The sequence below is a fragment of the Micropterus dolomieu genome, linkage group LG02 (assembly GCF_021292245.1).
Source record: "Micropterus dolomieu isolate WLL.071019.BEF.003 ecotype Adirondacks linkage group LG02, ASM2129224v1, whole genome shotgun sequence".
NCBI lineage: Eukaryota > Metazoa > Chordata > Actinopteri > Centrarchiformes > Centrarchidae > Micropterus > Micropterus dolomieu.
In genome coordinates, this window is record NC_060151.1 from 29,721,269 (window position 1) to 29,745,731 (window position 24,463).

General features: G+C 39.4%; 1 pseudogene; it reads right to left on the reverse strand.

The window, feature by feature from the left end:
* LOC123967421 overlaps positions 1-24,463 on the reverse strand; it is a 51,590-nt pseudogene that overhangs the window by 22,470 nt on the left and 4,657 nt on the right.

The window sequence follows — 24,463 nt, forward strand, 5'->3', positions numbered from 1 at the left end:
TTGTGCTTTCTTTATTAACACTTCATTGCACTCATAATTTCATCCATGCAAACATGTGGACACTACTGACTTACTGATTACCATACTACACTGCCAATACCTCACTGCCTTATTTTGAGTAATTATGTTAAGTAAATTTAAGTTGTTGTAAATAAAGTAATGGTACCGTTGCCAGGCCGTGACACGCTATCTCTGAAAATGTAATCAAGGTGCTTTCTGACCCACCTCCAGATCCAGTGGTGCCCCAGCCGGTGACCCAGGCTTCAGTGCCGTTGTAGAAGGTGCTGCCTGTGGCTGCCAGGCAGACGGGCAGGATGTAGGTGGTGAAAGTCACCGTTGATGAGAGCTTCAGGAGGCAGATGTCGTTGTCACTACTGTAGGCATTATAGTTGGGATGAATGATGATCTGTGATACTGTCCGAGACACTTGATAGGGGTTTGATCCCTGTAGAGTCTGGCGACCCAGAGACACAGTCAGAGTGCGTGTGGTTATGCCTGTGCTGTAATCAGAAGAGAAACAAAACAGTGCAAAAACATGACATGTAGTCAAGAACACTTTAGCAGACACGAAGTCCACTTTAAGTAAATTCTTTTTAACAGCAAAACAATCGTCCCAGCATAAATGTCAAAGATAATACAAATGTGGGGTCTATCACTGGATCTCAAATGGTTTTAGCTCAAAAAGGAGAGGGAACAAAGACAAATGTATTAATTGGATGGTATGATTGATTAATGGACACAACTTGTTAGGTTGCAGGCAATCTCGGAACCCAACGGCCATCTTCTGACGATGATTTATCCTCTGGGACCAACGGCCACTGTTTCAGTCCTTCTGGTGTGGCCAGCATACAGTATATCAATTTATCCATATATCCATTAACGGCAATGTGTTCTACCTCTTTTGCTCTCCACAGGGACTGTATACTGTTTGCATGCAACCAAAGCCTGCTCAAATGTGATTAGCCAAAACTATTTGGGCTGCAAACGGAAAACAGAACTCTTCCAGATCCTACAGATTCTTCATTCATATGCAGATATCTGTTTATAGAGATTAGGTTGAGGGAACCATTTAAATGATTCAAAGGTACAGTGATTGAGTAACGGAGTCACAGTGTTCTCTCAATTTTTTTTTTACTATTGGTATAATAAAAAATAACTTTTATAGCTGCTTAATCCAGGAAATGGCTGGGACCCTGTCACACCAGAGGGGCCCTTGGGGCCTGGAGCGACTTTTCTTCTTTCCAGTACTGTCAATCATCTTGAGATCACTCACATTTATCCTGCAACCCCTCTGTGTTTGGAACCACTGCCTTAAACAGGCTGTTAAAAGCCGCTGCTTTGTCATCACCCTACCCTCAGTGCTTACCTTGCGAAGCAGTGAGCAGCAGTCAGCACCCATTGATTGTTAATGAGGGTTCCTCCACAGAAGTGGAACCCATAGGTTTGCAGACTGACCTGCCAGGGCCATTTTCCTGCAGAGGCCACCTGTCCTCCAACAATCTTGGTGTTGAGCGTAGGTTGACCACACACTGAGGAGAGAGACAAAAAAACACAGTGAGCAATGCAGGGTTGACAGCACACACTACACACCAGCACTAGTTAAAAATTTAAACTTTGTTTTGTTTGACTTACCGTTTAGTTGTGAGTGAGACTCTGAAAATAGAAAACAAACAGAAAATAACAATTTTTTATTCACATTTACTGCTGTGTCCCCTTTACATGGGAGGAACACCAAGCAAATTTTGAGTTATATTGAGTTGGTTTTAAGTTAAATACTGTTACTGACATCTGTCACATGAATTAAGTTGATTTCTTTATACCAAATCACAGCGTTTTTCCAAACCCAATCAAGCTGTTTCATTGCCTAAACCTAACCAAAATGTGACTGTTTCCTGTTTTTTTTTTCATGTGACTTAGGTCTTGTGAGTTGCGCAACATAGTTAAGGTCCAGTCGCTGAACTGGTACATGAAACACTCAAATGTGTCGTTTCGGAAAGCATTTTTAAAACAAACTATTTTGTCGTTTATGTATTAGGACATTTTGGGCTCCATTTAAACTTGAAAGCCATCAGCTGTACACCTTAAAAGTCCAGTGTGCAACATTTAGGAGGATCTCACGACAGAAATGCAATATAATATCCATAAATATGTTTCCAGTGGTGTATAAAGACCTTGCATAATGAACCGTTATGTTTTTTTTACCTTAGAATGGGCCATTTCCATCTACATACACCGCAGGTCTTCTTACATGGAAGAAGTAGTAGTCTGGTTTGTTAGAAGTAAGACGAGAAGTGAAATTTGGACAAATGGAGGACCACAAGAGCCGACAGAGCGTGTCGCCGAGCGTAGCTTCTCGTACACGCTTGGAAAGAGAGGGATGAGCAGTAACCGAGCCTTTGGTTGCAATTTGCAACCCTCACCACTAGATGCCACTAAAACTAAAACACTTTAAAACAGGTTAAAGTTTCTGTGATCCATCCGTCTATCTAATCAATATTTCTGAATAGAAATGAAAAGTTCACTTTAGTGGATTAAATCCACAAATTTGCTTGCTACAAGGACAGACTGAACAGAATTAGACAGTTTCCTTTTGGTCTAATTAGGATCAAATTACACAACTATACCCGTTCAAGTGACTTATCCTATGCACATGTCACCTTCATGTTAATGTAATTTCTAAGGTGGCTTTAAGTTGCAAAATGAATGCACTCTTTTCATTAGATTGACTAAATCTTCACATAACACACAAGTTAGTTCTGCAAACCACATATTCCTTTAAATAATTAATGCCACACCTCTTTGAATAGGGAATGTAGGAATATAACAGGGGGGAACACATTCATGTTAAACCATTTTACTTTAAACAACCAATACTTTCTTCATGCTGCCTCATCAGTCACAAGAACAAATCACATAGGGTGTGTAGATAAAGCTCCATAAACATTTTGTGGCGAAACTAAATTAGAATCACATCACACACAGTCTTGCAATGACTACAGAACATTTAAGCCATCCAATAGGCTGCATATGAAGTTCAGAAAACTAAACAGGGAGGTTAAGAAACAACACACATGCAAATCAAATTTGAAGTAAAACATTTTCTTTTCGATTTCTTACCTATCAAGTCAAAAAATTGCCAAATTCTTAACCAAGTCATGAACAAATCTCTTAAAAACATGATTGACTGTGTGAAGCTATTGAGGGTGGGGATACAGTGTAGGATGTTGTGATTCATAGTGACGGACAAAATCAGAGGCTGTACAGTTGAATTCTCCGAGACCCACAAGCCTGTATGCATTTTCAAATATGGTGTTATAATGTCACTTCTCATAGGTTTGAGCTAGAAACAGCTAGAGACTGCCTGTTTGTCATAGCAGAGAATTTACATTAATAAAGAATCAACTATGAAAAATGGTAAACAGAAATTAACTATCATCACTGGAGCAGTGCTGAGGATGAATTAGAGTTTAAGAGCCTGATAGCTTGGGGGGGAGCTGCTCTGCAGTCTGGTGGTGCGGCAGCAGAAACTTCAATATCTTTTCCCAGAAGGTAGCAGAGTAGTTATATTGTCACATGTTCGACAATTACAGTGAAAAGTTATTGGCAACAAAGTTGTAAATTAGGTTAAATGAACCCATTAGTTCAGTGCAAAACTGTTTTTATTCCTCTACATTTATCTGACGTCTACAGTTACTGCTCACTTTGCCCACTGATTTAATTTTAAACGTTCAATAAATATATATGGTTGTGTTTATTTATTTTATTTCTGTTCTCCTAGATGTGATCATTTTCATTAATTTTATTCATGTATATTTTCAGCGTGACGGAACACACCAAGCATTTTGGTTTTGTACATTTTATTGAAAGAATTTTGTACAAATTCTAAAAAATTTCTATGAAGGATTTGCACTTTTATGAGATTTTTCCTTTACTCATACTTATCTTCCTCCTCATACTACATTAGATCTCAAACAGGAATGGTTCAGGTGTGTACTTACCTTGTGTCAGGAGAGTCAGCAGAGTCGCCACACAGATCACTTTGTACAAAGCCATAACTGAAAGTCCATATCATCACACCTGCATCGGCATAAATAACCTTCTTCTCCCCTCCCTCTTTCTCCCCCTATCGATCTACCTGCAACACAAAGACACCTTTCTCTGTATTTACCTGTCCAGTGACACACCCAACACCTCACCTATCAGCTGTTTCACAGTACATCAAACATGACACCATCTCTAAGCCAAGTACTGTTCTTAAGCACAACATTCTGGTACTTTACCTGAGTATTTCTATCACATGCTATCTTATTTTTGTACTCCAAATGCACCACCCTTTAGAGGGAAATGTTGGACCTTTAACACCTGTCGTAACTAGTAACATTTTAGATTTTTCATTAAAAACAAACATGACAAGTTTAATACTATGCATTGGTACAGATTAAACCTTTTTGTCTTGTGACTTCTTACAAAAATCTGTATCTAGTTGTGTCTCCTTGCCTGTCTCTGAGTTGTTATCACTTCCACCAGACATTTCCCCTCTGAACTTCTCACATGGTTTCATTTCAACAACTGAATAATTGAGTCCCAAAGAGGTCAAATTACCCACTATTTTTTTTTTAAGTCAAAGATCAGAAAAAGTCGAAAAACGAAAAGTCGACTGGGAAAAAAAACAAAAAAAGAAAACAATCTCCTTCCTCTCCCATTAATCATCACATGACCCCTCAGATTTATTTGGTATTTGGAGGGGCCGTACATATAACTATATAATAAGTACTAACAACTAGCAAACTCAACTGTATATAAAGTAATTAAAACTAGCTAATTGTATAAAGTAGTTAAAACGGTATATAAATTAGTCAAAATTAGCTAACTGTGTATATATAGTTAAAGCAAGTTAACTGTAAATAAAGTGGCAGAAAAACTTAAATTAAATTAAATTAGAGAACTGTATAAAGTAGTTAAAACGGTATATAAATTAGTCAAAATTAGCTAGCTGTGTATATATAGTTAAAGCAAGTTAACTGTAAATAAAGTGGCAGAAAAAGTTACTATAAATTAGAGAACTGTATAAAGTAGTTAAACTAGCTAACTGTATTTAAAGTACAACTAGTTAACTGTACATAAAGTTGTTAAAAGCTAATACAACTAACTATATAAAGTAGTAAAAACTAGATAACTATATAAAGTAGTTATAACTAGTTATATAAAGTAGCTAAAACTAGCTTAAAACTAGTTAACTGCTTATAAATTAGTTAAAATTAGCTAGCTGGATAGAAAGTAGTTAAAATACGTTAACTGTAAATAAAGTAGTAAAAAAAAACTAGCTAACTCTACAAAAACTATCTTCATAAAGTAGACAAAATTAGATAAAGTAGTTAAACAGCCCATTTATAGTACTTAAAACTTGTTAACTGTATGTAAAGTAGTTAAAAATAGCTAACTCTATAAAGTAGTAAAAACTAACTTACTGTGTAAAAAGATACATCAGTATTAACAATCTAATGACAGATTCAGGAGACATCTTACAGTAACCATTACTTTAACTACTGATACTGAGGTATTGAGGTACATTTAGCTGACCTTTCTTAGCATTTTGAATAAAGGACAATTGTAATAGAGTAGGCTACATTACTTGACTACTTTTAGTACGTTTTGACACTCTGTGAATGTCGTCTAACCTCCTGTCACCTTACAGGAGTGACGTATTCTTGCTCATCTATCACAAGCATCACTTAGACATCACTATTTAGACTGATCTCTCACACCAAGGTAGTTTTTGATTTCAGTTCATTTAAATTAAAATTAAGTAAAAAATTAAATTAAAACTCAGCAACATGATGTTTGATTTTATTTTTGTCAGATTTGCACACCAGTAGAAGGAGAACCCTTCTTAATAAGCAGAATTATTGATAGCAGTTTAAAATACTGTATTACAAGTAAAAGTCCTGCATTCAAATACAGAAGTATTTTTACCTAAACATAATTAAGGTATCAAAAGTAAAAGTCCTCTATATGCAGAATCATATTCTTTATATTATTATACACATTATATTATTGAGCTTTTAAGGTTGTAGATGGACGAGGTGGAACTAATTTTATCTGCTTTATATCTTGTTGGGTAGGACCCTGCACACGGAAGTTTAAAAAAAAGTCACATATTTTATTTCTTCCCTAGGATTCATCATGAAGTTATGAAGGAAACATACACCACAAATCGAGTTCTTGTAGGTGACTCAGAGCAGCTGAATGATACTGATTCACCTTTTATCTCCATCCATCTACATTGACAGCTAGACCGAGACACTGAGGAGTCTTGCTGTCGAGACACTGAGGAGTCCTGTTGCCTGCTCAGGAATGAACTGGTCAAACAGCCTCAGGCTTCCTATGAACAAAGATGAACAAGTAAACAGTGTCGACACCATAAAGGCCAAACGTCACGTTTTTTTCATTGCAGTCAGTGCATCACTTACAGAAGAAGTACTTAAATCCTTAACTTAAGTAAAAGTACCAATGCAGCAATGTACAAAGACTCCATTAATATCAAAGTCTATATTTGTACGGATCTACTAGTTAAGTACAGAAGTATTATCAGTTAAATGTACTTTAATTATCAAAATTAAAAGTAACCACTCCCACTGTGACTGATGCCGTCCTCCCATTTCTTACTGATTGGTTGAGCTGTACTACAAGGTATCGTATCCATTACCTGACTCACACAGTTGCTTGTTTGATGGTCTGCTTTAACGTAATGGTTAAGGGGATTTTTTAGGGGAGTTACTATTTGTGTTTTTTCCAGGAACACATTACTTGTTAAAAACTGGATCTGCCAGCTAGAGCCTGCAACCATTCACAACCAGACACGTTCATAATGAAAGTTTGTTTCACTGGGGCTGCAAACTTTTCCATTTCATTAGGAGTGAGATTCAGTATTGGTGATGTTGACAAATTATTTGAGTAGGCCATCTGTGAACATTTCCCCGGTTGGCCAAGGCACCTTGGGGGCCAGTAACATGGCAATATATATATTTTTTTATTTCTAACGACCACGTAGGCCAATGGTTAATTTTCTATAATGACACTATGGCTGGCATAATTACAGCTCTCACTGGGCCAGCCCCTCCCCTTCCTCTCTGTACTCTCTGCGTCAGAAGACGTTAAGTTAAATAATCGTAATCGTAATCGTGATGGAGGGACTAACGTTGTCAACCACAAAGCTACAGCGGTAGCATGGCTACTAACTGCCACAAAATATCAGCACAAAGCTATGTCATTTTTACATGTACAACATTTTCTAACATTATAGAATAAGTCTGGTAAATATTCTGTTTTTATTTTAGACAACAAATTCCATGAAAAGACCCAAACATGACTTGATCTTACCACGCACCAAATGTCAATCTGCTGCTCAGTAGATGTTTTAGGCCATACTTTTTTAAATGAAACTATATATTTGTGAGCTGAATAGATTTACATCCTCAGTAGGAGCCAATTGAAGCTGAGAGCCACAGACAGGAGGTCAGAAAGTATTGACAGACGGACTGTAGGTTTGGCTCTATACTGGAATATTGAATATTGGGCGCAAAATGTCAGGGGGCGCTGCAAGAGAAAGTTTTCGACTCAGCGCGAATCAACTCTGCCCAGCTGATGCGACACAGGTGATATTATGTGCACCTCGCACTGGGAGTTCAGAAAGTAACTGGTAGAGTTTTGCAGTATAAAAATCTAAAAACTGAAGCGCATCCTTGCTCTGTTTGGGACTTTGAGCTGCACTTTATTTGAGCTGCTGAAGTTAACGTGTAGATTTGTGGTGAAATGTCTACCTGATCACACGTGTTTTTGGTTGGTTTCAGTTTCATATGCAGCTCGCAGTCCCAAACTGTGTCGGTCTAAAGGGGATAGCCTACTACCAGCAGAGCAATAATGTAATGCACAACAGAGTAGGAAATAGGGCAGGTAGAATTAAAAATATTATCAATTCTCATTAAATGATGATGTTGGTCTCATAATATTTCGATCGCAATTGTTTCTGTTTTGAACATGAGCAGAAAACCTGCTGAAACACAGGAGCTATTAAAGTCCAGGAATTTATTCCTGGACTTTATTTTTATTATTTTACTGAATTAAAATTAATTAATTTATCACTGAGGTCAAAAGGTGCCATGTATTTAAAGAGGTTATTTCCCCAAGCAGAGACTCAAAAGAGGAGGGAAGGCTAAGCATGTGTACTGACTCAGCAGGGATTTTATTAAATTAGAAAAGTTGATCTACAGGAGAAAACATATTTAAAAGCAATAGCTACAGAATGCCTGAGAACCTTACTGCATTATACTCTATAATTTTTTTATTTTTTGAATTGTCACCTGAATATTGTGTTTCCTTTTAGATAAACCATAAATTAGTGCAGAAAATTTTCAAAATGTATGCACCAATTTAATCTACATTTCAAATCTCGCCTAGGGCTCCAACCCTGTCAGGGCCGGCCCTGGAATAACACCAGCCTTATGCTTTAAGGGGCCGTTTTCAGTGACCTCTAGCGGTGAGGTTTCAGGTAGTAACCATGTTTCCAAGCGCATGCTCCTGCCCGTGTTCAAACTCATGGGCGAGCACTCGGCATCGACCAAAACAGAGACATAACAAGAGACAGCCAGGCGGCTCTTTACTGCTTTCAAACGAAACCTGAGAGCAGCCAGGTGTGCCAACACAGTTTCTGTGTGGCTTCGTGCCAGAAACTCTGATAAAGCACACACCAGTCAGTCGTTCAGATAGTTGAACATAGTTAAATGCCCTTCTGCCACAGAGGAAAAGTGCAGCATCCATGCATTTTGTGAACGTGACAGGGACAGACCAAAAGGGATGCCGTTGTACTCGTAGGCCCTGCCCTGAAAGGCAAACCCAAGGAACTGCCTGTGATCTGAACTTTTGGGAATGTAAATCACCTTACCTTTATCAGTATGAAGTGCCTTAATCATATATAATACAGAGACAATAGGAAAAATCATAGCAATAACTAGAATGTTTAAGAGAAAATGGCTGATTTGAGAGGACAGGGAAGACTGGCTGCTCCACAAAAGCTCATGGCAGAAGATGTATAGGGCCACAGCACCCACTGGTGGCAAAGAAAGAAGCATTATCCTGTGAACGAGAGAGAAACGTACCAGAAAATCAGCATACCTTGAGGGAGACATGATCAACAACAAAAAAAAAAACATCAACCCAATGATAACAGGAAGAACAGAAAAAGGTGTAAAAGAGTCAGGGTGAGAGTCTAAGAGCAGCAACTAAAGAAGACAAATACATAAGCGCGGGACAGGACACAGGGCAAGTCACCCCCAGCATCATACTGCAACTCCCAGTAATGAAAAAACTAGTTAGGGGATTATGAGATTGATACTCAGCCTAAATAATTAAAAAAAAAACCCTGAAAGAAACTGAGGCAGAATTAAGAAGACACACCCAATAGGCAGGTTAGAATAAGGTGTTGGGGATTAGGTTTCAAATGGCATTGAGATTTAAATTAAAAATGTCATAATTATTCAGCTACAGCACTATATACTGTATTAATGTTACTATTTGATGCAAAGCCTACTGATGTATATTAGTACTACTCTGGAAAAAGAACTAATGAAAATATATTTATTATATATATATTTGTTGATGAAGCTGGCTGTAATCTGACCAAACCTCGTTGCTGTGGATGGAACTTCATTGGCCAACGGACGACTGTCCAGGTGCCTGGACAATATGGAGGAAACATCTCCTGTGTGCAGCTATCTCTGAAGAAGATGTGGCAGGACGTAGGCCATTACTTGGCTCCTACAACACAGCAAATCTCATTTAGTTTCTGAATGAAATCAAGCCGTTTTGTGAAGGTGAAGTGGTCATCTTCCCACACGCTTTGTGGGACGACATCTGTTTTCACCGTGCAGAGGTGGTTCAAGGATGGTTTCCGTCCAACCCCCGATTCATGGTCCTCTACCTGCCCCCATATTCTCCTTGCCTCAATCCTATTGATGAAGTTTTTTTCAGCATGGAGGTGGAAGGTCTATGATTACCAAACCCATTACGCCCCATTGTCCCTCAGGTCACGGATGAGGTGTAGACCAATGTCAAGCATGGATTCGACATGCCAAAAGGTTTTTCTTTAGGTGCACGAACAATGACGAGATTCATTGTAATGTAGACAAGAATGTATGGCCAAATGCTCAAGACAGGCTTGATTCAAATTAATGTAATGTGTGCTAAATATTATTATTTGTTTTATTTACTGTAACTGTGTACATTTCATCATAGAGAGTAGACATTTTGTAATATTATATTCGAAAAATAAAAATATATTTGTCTCATACGATTATAGAGAATGTCTTCATTGATCACAACTTTATCTTGACTCGACTTACATATAGGATAGATATTATGGAAATGATAGATTCTGCAAATGTTGGGTAATGTAAGTTTATTGCCTAATGTGAAAACTGTAATCTGTGTTTTACAGTACTGTAGCATTCTGCTTTCAGCACTTCTAAGGTGATTTGAAACATTTGTCTTGTATTGTTTTTATGTTTTATGCTAGTTTTATGCTTTGGATATTTTATAATGTTCTATGCTTATTGTTTGTTTTGATGTTTTTATGTATGGATTGCCGAAAGTCTCCTGTCTGCACAAAAATTTTACCCTCGGGTACTAATAAAGACACCTTGACCTTGATCTTGACCTTGTATTGTTATAGGATTCCTTGGTAAAAGATATCAGTATGTTTTGTTTTGATGATTACACCACATGTTCTCATGACAATTTATGAGAAACCTCTATTTTGAATCATGTGTGGTGAGAGATGTTTACAATCCAAATGAATGCACAATGGCAAGTTTTGAATGAGACTGGCTGTGTTACAATTGTGATTAGTTTTGTAGTAACAGTAGTGAAATTTTCCCACATACTTGGTTGAGATACTGAACTTTGTATCCCCCCAGATGCTAAATGGTTTAGTCCGCCCTGCCCTAAGATTCATTTCTGAATGGGCTAATCAAGCAGAATGACTGCTGAAGCTGGAGCATCAACATGCCCATAACGGAAATCAAGGTACCAAAAATGAAAAGAAAAAAAGAAAAGTGAAGGAAAACAACTGCTACTTAATTTATTTCAAAAGAAAAGTGGGCACAACTAGCAGTTAAAGAATGGTTTAAAGTAGTCATATTATGCTCATTTTCAGGTTCAAAATCTTATTTAGGGGTTGTGCCAGAACAGGTTTATGTGGTTTCATTTTCAAAAAACACGACTCATGTGTCATACTGCACATTGCTGCAGCTCCTCTTTTCACCCTGTGTTGAAGGCTTCGTTTTAGCTATGTAGTGATGCATCTTGCCTCAACAAGATCTTTGTTGGGAGTTGCACATGCGCAGTTCCTAGTTAAGGACTAATAGCCAATCAGAAGCAGAGAAGGGCGGGTCGTGACAAGCCGGTAAACACGGCTTCGTTCAGTTGCACTTACCAGCTTAGCAACATGGACTGGAGCGAGAGTTTCAGAGTGGTGAGTTATCAATCTGTAACAAAAGCATCTTTCATCCATAAAGTTTTAACTGAGCTCTGTCTCTACATCACAGGAACAACTTTATGCCCACTGACTGCTGGAGGGTAGCTAGTGTTTGGAAGGGAGAAGAGAGGCAGCAGGCGAGCGTCTTGTCACTCTGTGCTGAAGCTCAGTGTGTTTTTCCACCAGTGTTTTTGAGGGCGTGTCGGACTAGTCGCTCAGCGAGCATTATGATGCGCATTTTAGTGTGTCGTCACAGGGATAAAAGGGAAGCTGCTGGACTACAAACGAGCTGTTTTCAGGCAGTTCAGAGCAGAGTTTTCTGTGAGAGACGGGAACTCCCTTTGGGCTGGACTTTTTCACTTACACTACACTAGTACATGCACTAAAAAGGTTTATAACTCTTTTTACTTTTGGGGTGAAAAGCAGTTACCTCTTTAAGCTAATATCAGCAGTTTAGATTGAAAGTCAGTGAGGACTCTAGCTTGAGCCATATTTGCATTGTAAACTAGAACATAAATTGTTATCAGCATCATAAATTAAACTTTATAAAGTTTTAATTATTTTGCTTTTAGGCTAACATGCCTTTGAACCACAAACTTATACTGCGGGCTTGGACACAATTATTGATTAAATGTGCTGGCTCTATGTGTGTATGTAAAGGCTAGCATTTATTTGAAAGATGATTTTTCTTCTTCTTGTTTCTGCAAATGAAACCCAACTCCAGTGAAGGTTTTTTAAGTTGTCTGTTATTGCCAGAGGGGTGACTTTGGGGACGTCAATGTCTGTTTTGAAGCAGCGCAGGGTTACGCCCCCTTGTTAGAGAGAAGAGGCCACAGGTGCGGGAGTGTGAAGACCGGTCTCGAGAACTGCAACACTACTACTGATTTAATTAATTTAAGTGGTCGGGGGGCAGAAGCCATCACTATGGAGTCTTGGGTAGGTAACTGCTGAAACGGAAGCCTACCATTTCAGCGGTAACCTACCCAAAAGTCCATAGAGTATGTAAATGAAAAATCATAATTTCGTCATACATACTTTTTTTTTTTTTACTATGACATAATGAGTGCACTTTAGGGAGCCCATTTAACATCATCCATTCATAAAAATAATCTTCATTTTGTAAAAAAATATTTAGTAGATTAGATTTCACAAATTTTATCATTGTATTAAATGGAAAAAAAATTAAACAGGTACATGTGTCCTTTGGTCTATACTAAACCATGAACTGCTGGAAAACTGCTGGAAACCTGTACATACATTTGATCAGTGCTTAAACAATCCATTTTTATTCATTTTAGACGGAAAGCAGTTGGCATCAAGAAGTTCTTCTTTGATCTCTAGCCGTCAGAGGCAGAATCAAGTCATAGATTAATTAATGCAGCTTTATGCCTCCACTGATAAATTCAAGCTTGTTTACATTCATCTGTGCTTGTTGCATCTATGAGAAGACGACGTGGAGACACACAGAGAAGATGAGGAGATGGAAGAAGAAGATGGGTGAGTGAGCAGGAGCGCCCCCGCTGGTAGTAGGTGTAGTGGTAGCAGCTGTGCTGCTGCTGGTGGTGCTGGTGGAGGCTGGAGATAAGAACGTCCCCACTGTCTGAGCCAGGAAGGTCTGAAAGCGGCTGAGTTTGGTGAAGACCATCACTGGATCTGCTCGCGTTAGTCTGGTGCTGTTGTTTTGAACTGACAACACTGCTGCCTGGAACCAAGAGCCGCCCAGCTTACACATCATTGGACCGCCAGCATCACCCTGAACAAACAAGCAAGACGGAAATATTCAAGTCCAAATTTATGTAAAACTACAGAAAATACTGTTCTATTTTTATTATTTTCACCAAGCGTGCTTTACAGACAATACTTCCTTATGGCTGATATCAATAAATTGATGAAATAAAATAAATATATAGCTACAGCCAAAAGCTGATTAGCTTAGCATAAAGCATGGAAACAGGGGAAGTTGGCTGCTGTCCAAAGTAATTAAAATCCACTCCGCTCAGGTTACGCTTCAGTTTTTTTATGGATTAAACAAAAAGGATATCACATAGTACTAGTAGTAGTAGTAGTAATAATAATAATAATGATAGTAATAATAATAATAAAATATATATATATTAGTGTTTCCCCTATGGAGTTGTAGCAGCGGAGCTGGAGTGACCTTCGTTTCGCCCTGCAAAAACATATGCAAATGATAAAGAATTTGTCTGGGGAGGAATTACAATCAGTAGATCTGGAAAATGTCATCCAGTTAGTTTTGATGCTCCACAATGATTTTACATTCATGGCACATCACCCAACCTGTTTTGGGCTTCACCACTTAAATCTCATAATGGCAGGGAATTATTATTGATAGGATCATTCTGTTTTAATGTAATTAATTTACTCTTTTGACATTTATCTGTGGAAATGAAAAATAGGCAAAATATAAGAACAAGCATATTTATTAACATCCTTCTGTATATTTACCAAGCAGGATCAGGATGTACAGTCTGTGTACAGGTCAGAGCTGTACATTTTAGTTTATCATCTCAAACTGGTTTCTTGAACATGACAATGAGTTCACTGGACTCCAGCGGTCTCCACAGTTACCAGATCTCAATACAACAGAGCACCTTTGGGATGTGGCGGAACGGGAGATTCGTATCATGGATGTGCAGCCGACAAATCTGCAGCAACTTTGTGACGCTATGATGTCAATATGGACCAAAGTCTCTGAGGAAGGTTTCCAACACCTTGTTGAAAGTATGCCATGAAGAATTACAGCAGTTCTGAAGGCAAAAGGGGTCCAACTAGGTACTAGCAAGATGTACCTAATAGAGATCTCAAATAAAATCAATACGATCTAGTAGTAGTAGTAGTATCTAGAAGCGTTAGAGCAGCAGGAGCTTGTTTTGAGATTTGAGTTTATTCAACAGTTATTTACAAGGTCAAGAATAAACTCAAGTTTCTTCTTCTTTTTTTCTTTTCCCAAATCCTATTTAAGATGTTTTATTTCATCTGTTATATATAATTAGGATAATATTTATGTTTTAAAAAAACAAGTCTCTAATGTTCAAGGATATAAAAACAGCTTGATAAAACAGAGAGAAACATGAAAGTATAATAATCTCCAGCTCTCATTACTCACCTGCCCTAGAGTGAAAGAGCTCGTACAAATGCTGTCACTTGTTGACGCGTTTCCACAGTTTACCACCGAGGTCTGGACCTCCTGCAGAACTTGTTGCACTAAAGTTTGGAAAAATAAGAAATGAGAAAATAATTTATAGTAATTAGTATATAGTAAGTGAAACATCTGAATCAGGCCCAGATGACAGAAACCTAAACTAAATGGGCAAATACACATTTACCAATTTGTTAGTGCCAAAACCAATAAGCAAAGGCCTCAACGTTTAATCCAAAGAGGTGAAATGGTGCAGAGTTAGCATTACTGTGTCAAACTGTGTTATGGACTCACCCCCTCCTTGCCCGGCGCTCCAGCCAGCAGCCCAGCACGTCGAGCCCACAGCGAAGGTTTGTCCGTTGTCCAGGCAGATGGGCTGGATGTAGTTGGACAGGGAGGGTCTGGTTGCCAGACGCAGCACTGCTACATTAGACCCAGTGAGTTTGCTCAGAGTGATATTTGTCACAGCCAGTGTCACCTCAAAGGGGTTGGATCCATTCTGATTCAAACGACCCAAAACGACAGTCCATTCAGACGGTATGGGTGAACTGTGGGAGATAAAATGAACTGAATAAGGACTGAGGAGAAATCAAAACTTTAAAATCTCTGGTTGAACCTTTACAGATTCAGCTTCTTGGACTGTTTCTCATTAACAATAAATCTGATGGTCAGACTCAAACCAACAACATCCATCTCCCAGTAAGTTCTCACCTCCTGTCTGTGGCTCTCAGCTAAAATGTAATCAGACACTCCTAACTTTTAATAATGTAAACATTAAGATATAATTGTGTCTTAGAGTAAAGAGTAAATTTAACTGTCTAGAAGAATGAACACTTTTAAGTTAAAGGCCTAATGTAAACACACGTCATGTAAATTTTGATAAAACAGTTTTGGCAAAATCCGTGAATAAGAGCATACAAATGAAAAAGTGTGTTCAAAACAATGCCCAAGTGACGCCAACAGATGCTGCAAAATAGCACTGATGAAAAGTTTCTACTGATCCAGTGCAACATCTCAGCATCTACTAGATGTTGTCAGAAGAATTGACATTCATTGTCCACTCACGGGTCACATTTCACCTGAATTATGACAAGTGTTCACAACTTTCTGCTCTTTTCATTACGGTTTCTGGCGCTCCCCAACTCACTCCCTCCCCTCTCTCTCCCCACTGTGTTCGCTCGGACAAATAGCATGCACACAACTCAGAAGAAAGCTCGCGGTGGATTTCAGGTGTAAGAAAGGGAATTTGTGAGATGATAGCGAGGTAGAGGAGGAAGAGAGCAACATGTGTAATAATGGCTTTTGTGGAGCTTTTTCATTCACCACGACTCCATCTACAGCAGAACAGCTGCTCTAGAGTGACGTCAAAGTCGCATCAATTCCGACCTGAGAATCCAGACTGAGGTCGCATTTAAAAAGATCCGATCTGTATCGGATTTGGCCCACACATGAGGCCAAAATTGGACCAGAAAAAGATCAGATTCCATGTGACTTGGCCTGTTCACCCTGTCATAAAAAGATCAGATCTGGGTCACATATGGGCAAAAAAATCAGTGTGTTTAAAAAACATTTCCTTCTGTTCTTAAATGGCTCAAACATTAAACAGACTTCATGCCATCCAGGACATCACTCCAGGTTTCTCACCTTGAGAAGCAGTTGGCGTCGCTCAACACAAAGTCCAAAGCCACCAGAGTCCCACCACACACATGTCTTCCATTGTTCCGTAGGCTCGCCATCGATGGCCAAACACCAGCTGTCGCCACAGAGCTTCCTCCCAAAATACGTGAATTCAGTGGGGCTTGGCCACAGACCACAGCTGGAGAGAAGAGCAGAAGGTAGATAGTCAAAAAAAAATTTTTTACATAAAGCCTTTTAATCTCACACCAGATACTGTCAATCCACCATCACAACATCACATAGTTTAGTCAAACTTTGTTCAAACCCACAGAGCTTTATTCTAAATTATAGTGGATATCTCAATGTTTCCAAATACACCAAAGAAGTCACACTAAATATTTGGGGACATTTGGACAAAATTATACACAAAACATCTAGGATATTTAAGCTTAATGGAATGATGCAGCCATAAAACAATATGTGGTCATTAATTTGAATATTTCCCTCAGTGTCATCTGCTTCAATGAAGAGCTGGAACAAGCTGATATAGAATATGTATGAAACTGTTATACTGTGTGGAAGAAAAATATAAAATTTTAAATCTTTCCAACAAGAAATGTAGGGTTAGTAATCAGTGTTTACAAAGTCTGGGCATGGCAGGCACTTACGTGGGGCTGTGGTTGTTGGTGGCGGAACAGGACAGGTGAAGCTGAGGTCACTGTCAGTCCCATTGGACATGAAGGTGAGGAAGCCTGGCTGGTTGCTGGTGATCTGGCTGTTGATCCAGGACTGATACTGGGAAACTCTGGCGAACAATGCTGGGAAATTAGGCCCAGTACAGTCATTTCCCAGAGTCACAATTCCCTCCTGGATCCAGCGACCGCCCTGCTTGCTCACCAATGGACCTCCTAAATCCCCCTTTAAAGAGAGAGAAAAATTTAGGAGAAGGAATCTTTGCAAAAGGTAAAATCTGATGCAAACGAAGGCATAAAAATTATCACCTGACAGGAGACCTGCCCTCCAGCATTTAACCCGGCGCAAATCATGTTGCTTGTGAGTGAGCCCATTCCAAAGCTACAATTACACTGTCGGTTCCCCAGAATCAACAGCTCCAACTCTGTTAGGTTTCCTGGGGAATTTGAGGACACTAAAGAGACACAAATTCAGTTTAGTAAACAACACAAGTGGCAGCCCACCCACATAATTCCAATTTTGTGACAGGATTGTCATAGCATACCTCCTTACATCTTATAATACCTTTAAATGGGAGGTGAATTGGTGAGGGAGTACAAAAAATGCAGAATTAAGATGTGTCAAACATAAGTGAGGCATATGAGGCATATGACTCATGACTATACATCAAATTACAACACCAACGTGTTCATTAGGTTTGCGTAAGACACAACTATGGGTTTCATCAACTACAATGATGAGACAAACTACAGGAATGAGGTGGAAAAACTGGCCACATGATGCAGCGACAACAATCTCTTCTTAAATGTGGACAGCACAAAAGATATTTGTAATTGACTTCAGGAGAACACACACACACAACATCCCCGCTGAGCATCAATGGTTCTACTGTGGAGAGCGTTAGCAGTGTCAAATGTTTGGGTGTGCACATTACAGAGGACTTCTCATGGACAATGAACGCTGCATCAGTGGCGAAGAAAGCCCAACAGCGCCTCTACTTCACACTCACCCCTCTCACAGTTTCATCAGCCTCTTGCCAAGGGCGGAGTTATAGGGCCTTTTCGAAAACTAGACCCTCGCCACTTCCACTCCATTACAGAATGAACTCTGGTTGGAGCGAAATCGAGCTCTCTAACCCGCGTGGGGTTTAAATACAGCGGCCGACTTTCGAACAAACTACCCTCTCCCCAGCCTAAATAGGATCTGACGTTCCTTACTTCCGTAATACGTATGAAACAGTTGTATGAAGATTCAGGACTGATGTGGAGGAAAACTTTGTTTTTTGCAATAACGAAACTGAAATCATTTCTTTTGTGTTTGTTTATGAACCAAATTATTGAGGTTAGATTTAGAATATTTCTTTAAGATTAGAGGAGATGAAGAAATAGTATATTATTTTATGAAAAGATTGATATTCATTGTAAAATAAAAGTCTATATTTGAACCCATTTATCTTATATGAAAAAAAATTACATTCACAAATGAATCAAACATTATATTGAATTATTATATATTCTGAAGAATATAAAAGTTAAAATTTATAAAGACTTAACTATTTTTCTTTAATGCCCTTGTTGCTTGTTACGTGGTCCCCCTGTGTATCTAGTTGTGCCATGTTCTATTATTCTGTCGTTTACTGTAGGCTATTTTGTTCTGGCTGAAGATTTTTTTATGAGATGAATAGCCTATGATTCAATAAAAACGGTTGTATTGTCTTATCAGACAAGAGTGTTTTTTTATTAAACACAATATAACCTTTGGACTACGTTGTTAAAATGTGAATAGGAATGTTGTTAGGAAGTAGTTTTGGAAAGTTAATCGGCGAAGTCACACGGAACTCACATTTGAAAGAAAGGTCTCCCATCGTGCAGCAAAGGGTGTTACACACCTTCAACAAGCTGACATCGGTGCTCAGTCAGCATTGGAGGGTTTAACAACCCACTACCACTCCACCCTCATTGGTTTCGGATTGTACTCAATGTGGAGGACCCTCCGCATGAAGGCGCCAACGGAGTGGAAGTAGGTAGAGAGAGGGAGGAGCAAGCAGTTTTGGAAAGGCCCACTGACGGACAGTCTGTAGCAAACAATAAATATTTTCTTAGTTTCTTTGGTATTTGTGTCACTAAGCCTACATGTGCAATGATGATTGCTGGGTAAAATGTGTATATGTTGCCCGATCTTAAGTTTCTATTTGATCCTGTGACAAGACTCCCGCTAGTTGAAACGCAAAGCTAGCAGTCATGCTACTCAAACATAAAATTGGTTGCAAGAGGAGACAAAAGAACAGGAGGAGGGAGTTGCAAAGCTTGTTGTGGATTTTGTTTAAAAGCCATGGCTCGTCGGCTACCATTCAATTAGGTGAATAATAAGTGCTTTTTCAAGGGATTTGGTGGATCTTACAGGCCACCGTGGAGCACGTGTGCTACTGGGTGTTAAACTGTGTGTGCTGTAGCAGGTCAGTTTTCATGGTCATGGTGTTGTATATCAGTAGGCCGCTCTTCTGTCTTATTTACCATAATCTTGTGCCTCTCTGTTGAAGAGGAAACCGGTTGCTGCGATTTGTGAGGTCATTGCAGAGCTAAAAATGCCCAAATAAGTCTGCAGTCATTTCAGCCCCGGACGACCCCTCTCCTACTGCTCTCAGGTGTCCTTGTCCTGTTCTAAGATATTGACAGGGTCAGCAGCACTGTCCAGCCTTCTGATAACTTTCTCTTTGACTTCTCTATTTTGCAAAAACATTAGCCTGGGTAACATCTTCGGGCTGGAAAATCCATCACATGATGGTAGTTTGGGCCATATGTTGATATGGACAAGAAACTGATTTTAGGAGCTTTAAATTAAGTAGGTTAGGCATTTACTGCATCTTATCTTAAATGTTGTTAAACAGTGCAGGAAGAGGAAATTAGGAATACATATGCTCCTTCGGCTATCGGATTGGATCAAATCTTGAAAATGGATGTTCAAAAGAAATAAAGGATTCTGAAATTGGATTATATCATCTAATGTAATCCTGGTTCCGATCTGGATCAAACCTTCAACTTGTGTTGTTCAAAACTTTTTAGTAGGATTGGAATCTCTTTGATCGAAAGACAAAACAGGATTATCCTGATCCCAACAGTAGGGTGGATTGAGGGTTGATTTCAGGAACAAAATAAAATAACACTTTTACAATTGGCCAAATAATTCAACATTTTTACCATGTAGTAGCCTATATATACATATTTATTCATATTTTGCACTTGATTTGTTTAAACCTTACAGGAATGAAGTAGATAAAGTAGACATTACCTCCCAAGCCATTCATTACAGTAAAATAAATTTAAAATATCCTCCAAACAGCTGCCAATATCAAACAAAAATAATGTATTTCATTTCAACTGTCATTTATCACTGGACATTAATTACAAAGACACAATCATGTTTAAAATTAGTTTGTAACAATTGCATCCCGTATTGCACGTCCAGTTAGTCCCTTATTCTGAGAGAACGCCAGAGGTTGGTCTGGGTCTTCAACGCGCTCACGTGCATCATAAATGTCATCACAGAGAGGGACATTGCTCCTAGTAGCAATGTTGTGCAGGACAATACGGGCAAGTATTATGTTGCACACTCGCTGTGGTTTCAGTTGCAAGTAGTTAAGGCATGCAAAGTGCCTCTTCAGAACCTTAAAACCGCCTTAAAACGAGTGTTCAGTTCCATGATCTGCCTGTCTAGCATATCATTATATATATGTTTAGGTCTGAGTTGTCCTTTACAAGTGATGCTTCGCTCACAGTAGTTTCAACCTGCAGATTGCCCAACACAGCTTGCAACATCTGCTTTAGAGACCCTATGACAAATGTCGTGTTTCTTCATCAGATCATAATGTCAGTCATTTTCTGTACTCCTGAATGTATTAGCTCTCTTTAAGACCTTCAGTTAGATCGATGCAATCTTAATCGATGTGATGGAAGATTTCAAGCCCTTAGTTTTTTTGTTTGCATTTGCTGAAATAGTGAGTCGGTTTCAAGTTTTGTGTGGCAAAATTGGGACAGAAAAAGTCAAGACTACTTACTGCACTTGACCATAAGCTCCATTGGACATCCTAAGATAGCTCTGTTCCAAAGTTGTTTTCCGTGGTCGCAGGTGTTTTTGGATTTCCATAAATCTAGCAAGTCTATGTGACCTTGTCGTGAAACTATGCAGGTTGTTGATGACCTTGAAAAATGTTTAAATACCGGGGGACACTTTTGCAATGCACATATATGGTGTGAGGAAAGGTAATCTTTGATGATGTAGCATTTGCGTTTATGTCCCCAGTCTCCACAAAACCTAGAGCCCTTTCCTTCAACTGGCCTTTGTGTATGTATCTGATACAGATGGCCACAAGCTCTTTACACTCATCTGCCAAAATTGCATAATATGTGTCTGTCTCTAATCTTTTGTGGGTAGCGATGAGGCGATTGCCAGTATTTCATTTTGTATTTAGGGACTTGTAAGTTTCCAGGCAATTCATCCAGTCGTTTTATTTATGATGATAGAGATTAGTTGAAATCATTTCAAGAAGTTGCCTCTGTTCATGCCTCTTGCTTTTCACAATGCCCAGGCAACAGGATATTTTGTCTTGCACATAATAGTTTATTACAATTTTAATGTGCTCTCGATTCCTTTCCTCAAACTGTCTGTTCATGGCGTCGTTGTTCAGCTGGTTGATAATAACGCTATTAATATAGTTGTTGCATGTGCCCTGCTAACCTAGCGTTAAAGACAAAATTGGGAAAGATGTTTCCAGTCATTGAACCCAGTTTTAATGAAATTACCCTCAGTGTCTGCTCCGGGGAAATGGCGACATGTCAAAACACAACATCCCTAGAAGAGCTGTACTCTAGCCATGGGAATCTTTCGTACCAGACAAAAAAACTTCTTTCATGCTCACTGTAGTGGTGACTGGGAATGAACTGTGTTTGGGCTGCGTCGCAGGTACATCCATACTGGAAAGGTCTGATGGGACTGGTACTTCCTCAGCACTGTACGTAGGCCTACCTGTACTTTGACATGGATTGGTTGATGCCGTGGTTAGAAACTCAAGTGGTGCTGCTGTCGGTGGAAAGTCTAAGTTAGTGTATGGCTACTACTTGGAAATTGCTGCAGAGAAATTGGCGCAGGAGTATCTGGGATGAAAATGGTGGCTGAACTTGAGCAGAAATCTCTTACCCCTGCTCCTCACAAAGTCTTTTTGTGACAAATTTGAGCAAATACACTTCCACTCAAAATATCTGACCTATCATCATCAAATAGCAAAAAAGAAGGAAGAAACTAAATTTGTTGACTGCACTGGATGATTGATCAGTAAAAAAGGAAGTTCTCTGATTGGGCCCACCCGTGGCTACGAGGTTACATATACTGTACCTGGTCACTTTTCTTTCCTATTGTCAGTTCAACCTGTTTGTGATCTGCCTTTTTACTGTGGTCCTTTTTGCTTGCTGGATTTTTGCTTCACCATTTACTGGACATGTCCGCCGATCAGCCATAACATTATGACCACTGACAGGTGAAGTGAACACCGATAATCTCGTTATCTTGTTAAGTGTTTTTCCTATAGAAAAAACTACAGTCACAAGTATAAAACGAGAAAGGAGTCTGTTTAAACAAGTCACTTAACGACACTTAAGACTCAAAAACAGAGGAAAAGAGAGGCTACGCGTCCAGCCGATCAAACCAACTACACCTGAAGCAGCTGCAGCCGGAGGCTCTGTGAGTTCAGCTGATTGCTGCTGCGCCACAAAAGCGTTTAATTGATGTGATGGAAGCAGTGATCGATCTTTGACATTGAAAATGTTGGTGTCTAAAATAACCATGTACAGTATATTAGGCTGTAAAGTGCATGGAACAATGGAATTATACTTTTCTTTTTATGTTTTTAACCCAAATATTGACCTTGTATTTTTGTTTTTGTTTTGAATAGACCCACCATTAGTTGCAGTGTCGCCCCAGCCGCTAAACCAGGAGTCGGTTCCGTTGTAGAAGGTGCTGCCTTGCGCTGCCAGGCAGACGGGCTGGATGTAGTTTGTGAAATTTACCGGTGAGGAGAGCTTCACGAGACAGATGTCATTGTCAAAACTTCCAGAGATATGGTTGGGATTAACAATGATCTGTGTAACTGTCTGAGACACTTGGCTGGAGTCTGATCCCTGTTGATTCTGGAGACCCAGAACCACGGTCAGATTGTCTGGGGCTACACCTTTGCTGTAATGAGAAGAGAAACAAAACAATGCAAAGACATCAAAAGAAGAACTGTAATCAAGAGAGCTTGAGCAAGTCCATTTTAAGACCATATCTAGTCTTGTATGTATGGAGCTTCCTAGCAACAGGAAGATATCTTTCCCACAAGTTAGTCATTTGTATTCAGTGAGCTTTACTTCCTGTTTTAGTTTGTAGTTAAGTCTGCTTGTAGTGTTGCCATGTTTTACTTCCTGTGCTTGTCTGATTATCTCAGTGTTTTCACCTGTGTGTAATTAGTTTCTCCCTCACTTGTGCATTTAAGTGGTTGTCGGTCTTTCATTTGCAGCCAGTTCATTGTTTGTTTGCTGCAAGAGTCTCTGTGTGTGTGTTTCTTGTTTAATGTCATGTTTCCCATCACTGTGGATTAATCTCTACGTTTTGGATTTATGGACAATATGTCTTCAAACGAAAATCACCTTCTCTACCTGTTTTATCTCCGTGTCTGCTTTTGAGTCCAAAATCTTGTTACCAGCGTTCAGCCCACGCACTGAAACTAACAGTATCCTCAGTAAATTAAAAATCGTTCCCTGTGTGCTGATGAGCTTCGGTAAGTGTATTGACTCATTTCCGGTGTTTGTGTGTTAGTAATGCAGTTTTGCTGCTCTAAACTCAACCCAGTTAAATGTGTTAGAGTCAAAATCTCAAAAATCAGTGCTAAACTCAGACAAAACTGAACTTAATGTGCTTGGCCCAAAAACACCTCCAAGACGCATTATCTAATGGCATTGCTCTGGCCTCCAGCACCACTGTAGGGAATCTCTTAGTTATCTTTGATCAGGACATGTCCTTTTAAAAAAAAAAAAGATAGTTACATGCTGTAACAGTTTTTATGAGTATAGGGGCAGCCCTCTAAGGCTGTCACTATAGGCTGTCTCCCGCACTTTCAGCACTGAAGACCGCTTTGTCTACGGCCACAACGTCTCGGGTTACGTATGTAACCCTGGTTCCCCGAGAAGGGGAACGAGAGACTGCGTCGGTTACGACACTATGGGAACGCCTCTAGGCGAAGCAGGTCTGAACGTGAATGAAATCACTCCAATCCTATTGGCCTGTTGCTAGAACGGTAAGGTGTGACGGAATAACCGGAGGAGTATAAAGCACACCTGTACACACTCATCATTAGCTTAAACTATGAAGCAGGCGCTTCAGGCGGGGAGAGAGGTGCGGCGGACCGACGCAGTCTCTCGTTCCCCTTCTCGGGG